This window comes from Nicotiana tabacum, chromosome 14, assembly GCF_000715075.1.
Source record: "Nicotiana tabacum cultivar K326 chromosome 14, ASM71507v2, whole genome shotgun sequence".
Lineage (NCBI taxonomy): Eukaryota > Viridiplantae > Streptophyta > Magnoliopsida > Solanales > Solanaceae > Nicotiana > Nicotiana tabacum.
In genome coordinates, this window is record NC_134093.1 from 89,737,704 (window position 1) to 89,746,825 (window position 9,122).

A 9,122-nucleotide genomic window follows, 5' to 3' on the forward strand; every position below is an offset into this window, starting at 1 on the left:
GTGACCCTCTCCACATACTTCACAAAACACTTGAACTTGCTGCACTGGTTGAGCTTGTTAATAAGCAAGATCATCTGATTGACTTGGTTGGTCAGTGTAGAAATTTGCGCTGATAATGCCGAGATGACATCTAACTCGAGAACCCCTGTATATTTTTGCACCCGTGTGTCTTCCCATTTATCCTTGCCAATCCGGATTGCTTTTGGAGAATTTGTTCAATAATGCATATATCTCATCAAAGCTTTTCTCCAACACTTGACCTCCAACTGCAATATCTACCACAATTTTTGTTTCAGGATGTAGCTCTTCTATGAAAGTGTGAGCTAACACTTTGTTTGTTTGATTATGATGAGGACAATCTCTGAGTAGCCCCTTGAACCTCTCCTAAGCTGAGTATAGAGACTCCCCTGCTTTCTGTTTGAAGGTAACTATCTCACTTCTGATCTTTGCAGTTTTGCCTGAAGGGAAAAACCTTGCCAGAAATTTCCTTGCCAGATCATTCCATGATGTAATAGAATTATCCAGTTCTGCCTTCAGCCATAGCTTTGCATCACCCAACAGAGAGAATGGGAAAAGTGTGAGCCTCACATAGTCTGGTGGGAACCCATTAGTGATGTAAGTATTACTAATCTCCAAGAAGTTCAGGATATGCTATTGTGGATCCTCGTGTGGAACACCCATAAACTGCCCATTCGCATGAAGTAGTTGGATCATGCTCTGTTTTAACTCAAAGTGCAAGTGATTCTGGGCTTCACAATGCTGGAGGTGACACTAGAAATGCTGGGCATCGCCACTTCCTGAACAGCCATGTGTTGCTCGTCTGCCATGTTCATAGGAGATTGAGCGAGTGCCTGAAGATTATTTGTATCCCTTGCTTCCCTCAACCTCCTATGAAATGTTCTCTCAGGTTCGGGGTCAAAGCCTTTAAGTCTATCCTGGCTTCTGACCCTGCGCATTCAGTTGAAGTTCCAGAGATCAGAGCAACAATCAAGTAGCGTTAGACTTGACGAAATAAACAATTAAAGCAAAAACTAAAAAGTAGTTGATATTCAAGTCACCGGTAGCGCCGCCAAAAACTTGTTGCTCTCAAATGCACACGCAAGTATACGTGGTCGTACAAGTAATAAAATGATAAGTCTAGTGTCGAACCCATAGAGACTTATATCAACTACCCACTAAATTCACCCAGATTGTTATTCAGTCAAGCAAAAATCGAGTTCAAGAATGTGATTATACTTAACTATAATTCTAAGGAGTAACTAAATTATCAAGTAGCAAAATAATTGTGGTGTATTCAGTAGAGACAAATATTCCAGGGTTATGATCGATTCACCAATCCTATTGTGTTCTAGTTAACTCTCTCCTTTTCATACAATTTACTCATGGTTGCTAATTAATCGAACAATTGTCTCATAGCTTTCTCCCGAAGTACTACTCGCCTATTCAAAATAGATTAACTCCTATATTCCTATGAAATCAATCTATCAAGAATGCATTAAGATTGCGATATTTAATTAAGCACGGTGACTAGGTATATTCCTATCCTAACCACAAATCTGCCCCCTAAGAGTTAAGATCATGCTCTCTTCAATTATTCTCAAATCTAAACATAGCTTTCCCAAGCATAGCATAGATAGTAAATAGAACCTAACTGTTGGCCAGACAATTAAGCAATTAATCACAGAATTGAAGAAACAACCATATATTAGTAAATTGTAATCAAGGTTAAGTCAACGTAAAACAATAATATTCATGACTAAATCACAACCACGAAACTATGGGTTTTAGCCACTCATGTTCATAGAAAAAAATTTCCAAGTATTTTGTATAAATAAATTACAAGGCAAGATAAAGGGATGAAGAACTCTATGATTTTCTCCTCCAAAAGTTGTCCACGTGATGTTCTTGCATCCGTTCGCAAAACTCCTCTCAAAATGGTGTTTAATGACTATTTATATGTGTAGGAAAAAGACCTAAACGAAATAATCAAGACCCAACCCAAATAGGAGACAAAATAGGCTTAAAAACACGGAACACAGTCGCTACAGGCCTTGCCTCGCGAGGCAAAACGCAAGCATCACCTCGCTTTACACTGTGCGTCGCAAGCTTCACCACGTGGAACCTCTCGTTGCAGACCTGGCGACGCAAGCTTTATTGCGCGTAAATTCCCTTGTTTCTCCTGCGCTAACGCGAGCTTACTCCCTCGCATCGCTTGCTCCTTGTTCTGCTTCGCTTTTCATTCTTGCTTTGCTTTTCCTAACTTTCCAAGTCACATTTTTGTCTTTCCTTTCCAACTCCTATTGTTCCCTTTCCACATTGAATAATTTTGGTCCTCCATCATAAAGACACTATTTAAGATTAATTCACCATGTACCCCAAATTTGTCATTTTGTTCAACATTCATCTCCAACGTACCTACACATAAAATAAACTCAATTAAGCACAAATATAGTATAGTTTAGCATTAAAGTCCCAAAATGCAAGGTAAGTAATGCACTAAAAATTTATAATTATTGCCAAACATCAATTGGTCAGCCCAAAAGACATCACAAGAAACTCATAGTGACCATTGCGGGTCCAGAAAGCCGTCTTCAGAATATCTTTAACCGTGATGATACCCTAAACTCAAATCAATCTTCGAGAATACTCTAGCACCCTAAAGCTGATCAAATAAGTCATCAATGCGCAGTAGTGGGCACTTGTTCTTAAATGTAACTTTGTCCAGCTGCTTGTAGTCAGCACGCATCCTCATAATACTATCCTTATTTACAAATAGAACTGGTGGACCCAAAGGTGACACACTGGGCCTGATGAAGCCGTTATCAAGAAACTCCTGAAGTTGTTCCTTTAACTCCTTCAATTTTGTTGGTGCCATGCGATACAGTGGAATATAAATGGGCTGAGTGCCTGACACCAGATCAATACAAAAATCAATGTCCCTATCGGGTGGCATGCTCGACAGGTCTGCTAGAAATATATCTGGGAGGTCTCTCACTACCATAGCTGACTCAACGGTAGGAGTATCAATACTAACATCCCTCGCGAAGGCCAAATATTCCAAACATCCCTTCTCAATCATCCATTGAGCCTTCAAATGTGAAATCACTCTACTAGTAACATAATGTAGGGAGACTCTCCACTCTTACCTTGGCACCCCCGACATCGCCAACGTCATGGTCTTAGCATGACAATCAAGGATAGCTTGATATGGTGAAAACCAGTCCATGCCCAAAATCACGTCAAAATCAACCATGCTAAAACATAAAAGATCAACTCTCATCTCATATCCCCCAAAAGTCACCACACACGACCGATATACACGGGTGGTGTGGCAATTGTGCAGGAGTCATAGTCTGAACTCCGTAGCGCACTGGACCTCTGTAATGACGGGGAAAATACTTGCTCACATGCCCTAACTCTCCACAATCATGCCAACCTCGAACTAGGAATGACTGTGGGGCCTGAATTAGACCCCGAGAACTGGAATAACCATTAGAAGAACCTGGTACAAACGAACACCAAACTAACGGAGAACGGTATGAGCTCTAAGCTATAAGTGCACTGAAGAATGATTGAACAAGGCGAGCGTTATATGAACTGTGGCTAGCTTATGCACCATGATTAACTAGATGAGCCATCTAAGCGGGCCTGAAAGGTCGAACACTGTTATGATGTGACTGACCTCCAAATGAGGTACCACTAAAACCACCTGAACCACGGGGACTCTTTCCCTCTCATTCCTTGCGCTCAAGTCTGCGAACCTGCTCTAAGGTCCTTGCAATCTCGACCACCTGGTCAAACATAGCTTCTGTCTCAGCCTCTCGAGCCAAACTATATGGTAGACCATAATTGAGGCTATCAGTGAACCTCCCTATCCACTCTCTCTAAGTAGGAACTAACCATATAGCATGAGAGGCCAGATCCGCGAATCTCATCTCGTACTAAGTCACTGTCATATTCCCCTTGCGTAACTGCTAAAAATCTGTACGCAGCTCCTCTCTACGAGTGTGTGGAACAAATTTCTCTAAGAAGACAACTGAGAACTCTTGCCTAGTAAGTGGTGCCATGCCAACTGAACTGCTTAACTCATATACCTTCCGCCATCTGTAGGCTCCCCCTATCATCTGAAAAGTGGTAAATGCAACTCTATTGGTCTCTAAAACACCCGTTGTGCGAAGAATGTCGGCCCGAGCAGCAGCAACCCACTGCGTTGGTGACACCCCCAGTGTCTGAAGGCCCTAAGCTAGCTGCTCTGGAGTACGGGCGGTGGGAGTCTAGGCACCTCCCTCAGCATGTGAGGTAGCTGATGAACCTGGAATCGAAACGTCCTGATACAGGCTCACACACATAATCAAAATCTAGGCCAAGGCCTCTTGAAAGTGAGGAATAACATTGGGCACTGCTAGTGCTTAAGCTGGCCCCATCGACTCAACAGTAATTGGAACCTACTCCTTAGCTTGAGTGACTAGTATCTGCACATGTGCTACTCTGGCTGTAGTAAGAGCCCCACCTCATCCTCTCGCAGCCCTAACTAGTGGTACTAGTAGTTGTCTGCCTAATTCGGTCGCATGTGTCCTCACCATCTGTGAGAGAACAGAAGAGTCAAGGTTCAAACTTAGAAAATAACAAAACCGTACGACAAAATGCAACAAAGTGAAGTTTCCTAATAATTTGGTAGCCTCTCGAAGATAAGTACAGACGTCTCGGTACCGATTCACAAGAATATACTAAACTTTCTCATGATACGTGAGACCGAAGCAACCTCGTGCTCTGATACAAACTTGTCACAATCTAACTCCCACCGGAGCCGCGACGGCACCTAACACTACTTGCTAGTCAAGCCAACTGTTACATAATAACTATGAACTTGAATAAATAGGGTTTAATAAGTCAATAATGAAACATATCATGAAATATTTTATGAAAACAATTAGAATACTCTACTATCATCCCAATGATCTGGTGTCAACGAGCATATGAGCAATACTGAGTAATAAAGTACAAGGCCAAATTCTCAATATAACTGTCTAAATAGTAGAACATTAATAATAGAAATGATGAAAGAGAACATCAAAGTCTACGGGCGGAATAACAGCTGCCTCATAGTCTCCCAAAAGCTGGTAGCAACAGAACTCTAGAGATCACCTCGTCCGGAAGTACCTGGATTTGCACACGAAGTGCAGAGTGCAATGTGAGTACAACTGACCCCATGTACTCAATAAGTATCAATACCAACCTTGGGCTGGAAGCAGTGACGAGCTCAGAAGAAACAGTGAGAGACCATAATAACCAATAACAATTCAAGATATAAAGGAAAATAGTGTAAGCATGTTACTCAATGACATTATGTTCAGCTAGATCACATATCAGGAATTTTAGGCATGATTTTCATTTATACCAATTAAAGCCCAACACGGATAATATATTTTATTTATTAGCTAGCATGAGCAAAGTATATCTTTATGCCTACATGTCAAGTTCACATGTCAAATAAACAATGTCACAGTGGATCCATCAAGAATAATCACACTTAGCACTGTACGGATGCCTGGCATAATCATAATTATATAGCGCAATATTAAGGTCTGGTGCATGTGTCGCCTCAAATTAATTATATTTAGCTTGATATGAGCCTGGCGTACGCGTCACCTCAAAATCAATACCAAATCGTCTCTATGGCCCAAGCTCTGTCATAAACTGGTCAAGCCTTAGTTAACCACTTCTCACATTATTCAATTCAACAATGTTACACATATGAGGCCTCAACATGTGAGGAATCAATAATAAAGTTTTGAGACAAAGATATCATACACGAATATAGCATCATGATTGAGAACATGTGTACAGATAAGACAAATATCTCAGAGACAAAAAGAATAGCCCTATCGAGCCTCAAGCAAATATCACATAGCCTTGAAATTATTTCTAACATGAATCAGACATTCAAATAAACATACAAGTTTAGAAACACAGATATAACGAGGCATGATAGCCAACCAATTCCTTAATAATCAAAAAGTCATCCTAAATCATGACCACACCGGTTCCCGTACACATGCCCTTCACCTAGAGCATATGTCACCCCAATACCTTTCATATAACATAGTTCTCAGCATTAAATACCCTCAAATCCAATTTTAGATACATTACTTAACTCAAAGCGCGCAAATCAATAATCTAAAAAGCCCTTGCCACACGAATCGGCCTCTGAGTGACTCGAATCTAGCCAAAGCAACTTACTACCCTCAATAATAGCCATAGGGAACAATTCCAAATGATAAAACTAAAGTATTGAATACAAAATGCAATAGCCAATCTCAAGCTTGCACCCCCGAAACCCGACAAAATTCACAAATTCCGAATACCCATTCAATTACGAGTCCAACCATACTAATTTTATCCAATTCCAACCTCAAATCGAACCCCAAATCACCAATTCTCACTCTCCAACAACATAGTCCAAAATCCCTAAATTTTACTAAAATTCACATAAAGTAGGTGTAATAATCAATGTTTAATCAATATCTAACATCTAAAGTGATTAAACTTCATGTACCTCTTCAATTGTCGCAAAACGTCTCTCCCAAAATGCCCATAGCCGAACTCCACAATTCCAAAATGAAAAAAATAATCAAACCCTACCTTTCATGTTCTGCCTAGCAATCAATTTGGTCGCACATGCGATGCTGCTTTTGTGGTCAAAACTTCGCTTTTACAGAAACCGCTTAAGTCACGACTATACCCATATGTGATCCCATTTCCACACCTGCGGGGCTGCTTCTGTGATCCACTCTCCTCATCTACGGATTGCCAGCTTCTGTCCAAATTCCGCTTCTGCTCTCTACTTCTGCATCTGCGGGTTCATAGATGCGACAACTACCTCGCATCTGTGATCCTCTGCAAGTCCTTCCTAGCCCGCTTCTACGACCATCTTACGCAACTGCAGATACTTGTCCGCACCTGTGGGCTGAGCCTAGCCCAGCCTTATCCACACATACGCTCCACATGCCGCTTCTGCAGCATTATACCTGCAGAAAATCCCTCGTAGGTGTGATTGCACCAGAAATCCTAAGTTAAAACTCGTTCAATTCCCCAAAAGGATTTGCCAACCGACCGAATCACTCCCGAGGCCCCCGTGACCCCATCATAACATACCAAAAAGAACTAAAACACAATATGAACTTGCTTGAAGTCTCGAATCACATCAAACAACATCAAAACCACAAATTGCACCCCAATTCAAGCCTAATGAAACTAATGAACTTCTCACTTACAAAACTCGTGCCGAACCATATCAAATCAACTCCAAATGACCTCAAATTTTGCATGCAGGTCAAAAATGACATAACATAGTATTAAAACACCGGAAACAAAAATCCAAACCCATTATCAACAAAGTTAACTCTCGGTCAAACCTCTCAACCTTTCGAACCTTCAACTTCCAACATTCGCCAAAAAGCCTCAAATAAATCTACGGACCTCCAAATCAACATCCGGAGATATTCCTAAATCCAAAATCACCATACAAGGTTATTGGAACCAGCAAAACATCATTCTAGAGTGTTATACATAAAATTCAAACTCCGGTCAAATCTTTCAATTTAAGCTCTCAACCTTGGGACTAAGTGTCCCAATTCATTCCGAAACATCCCCGAAACGTATACAACCACCCCGGCAAGTCGCAAAACCAAAAATGAACATAGAAGAACAATATATATAGTTTATATGTATTAGAGATATATATAGTGCCTTATATATATGTGTATGTATATATATATATATATATATATATATATATATATATATATATATATATATGGGATATGGAAAAAGGCTGCAACAATAATGATATGGTATATGAGATCGGGTGCAAACTGTAAGAGTGATTAATAAAAATATGGGGGATCGGGTTGCATGGCACAATAGCGTTCATTATATATGTGGGACTGGGTTGCGTGCCGCAACAGAGAAGATGTATTATGGTTATTCTTATCTTTGATTTTTATTATCATATGGTGTTGTTAGACTGAGAAGTGATGGTATTCCGGGGCCCTCTATCATTTGTATTCTTGTGTCACTTATTACGTGATCATTTGTGTATTTCTCTTATATTGCGCAATCTGCTTATCATCTGCACTAGTAAAAGTAAAAAGTGAGTATTTTTCAACTTAAGATACTTACTTGGCACATGGGGTCGGTTGTACTCATGCTATAGTTCTGCACCTTGTGTGCAGATCTTGGAGCTACGTAGCTATGGAATACGAAGTCGTGTGTTGAAGACGTACCCGCATTCCAGATTAAAGTTGCCTCTTGTTCATGGTAGCTTAGGATTTAAGTTTTGTCTATGTAAACTTCAAACATTTTTTGTATTTATTCTTTCTATTCCTTCTATAAATCTAAATCATAGTGGCTCATTACTTGTACCACCAGTTCTTGGGGTAGTTGTATTGTATTGGGTTTTTGTTTCTATTACATAAATTGTTGATTTCTCAGTTTAGTTGTAATTTATATTGTTTGGCTTGCCTACCGGGTTGAGTTAAGTTCCATCACGACCAGATGGATATTGGGTTATGACACGTGATGACGCTTAAAATCCACTTGCTAGGAAATCCAACATTATATAAAGAATTAAACAATTTGACAAATTTAAAGGCAGAATATTCATAATAAAAGACCGAAATACCCTGAAAATATATAAAATAAATCCATAAGTAATGCAGTCTGAACTAATCCCAGAAATCATGAGTCACAAGTACATACGCGACTTGAATACTACAAATATGGTAAGAAATGAAATACAGCTATCTGAAACAAGATAAACAGTAAAACAAAATAGAAGGGATCTGCACAAGAAGTGTATAAGTGTAGTATGAGTACAACCGACCCTATGTACTATGTAAGTGTCGAGCCTAACCTCGACGAAGTAGTGACGAGGCTAAGGCAGGTCATTTACAATAACCTGTACGCATAATAAATAGAAGACAACAGAAATATAGATAAAAGAATAAAGTCATAATAACGGGACCCGAAGCTCAACTAACAAAAGGCTCCAGAATAACAACATCTCATAATCCCCAAATCACGGTACATAAATAGAACACCATAGCTACAAATAATTACAA

General features: G+C 39.9%; 1 non-coding gene across 1 annotated transcript; it reads left to right on the forward strand.

The window, feature by feature from the left end:
• Positions 1-342: 342 nt before the first annotated feature.
• LOC142169261 (small nucleolar RNA R71) lies at positions 343-447 on the forward strand. The gene has a single exon (XR_012698971.1). It is a non-coding gene; the product is annotated as a small nucleolar RNA R71 (small nucleolar RNA).
• The last annotated feature ends 8,675 nt before the right edge of the window (positions 448-9,122 follow it).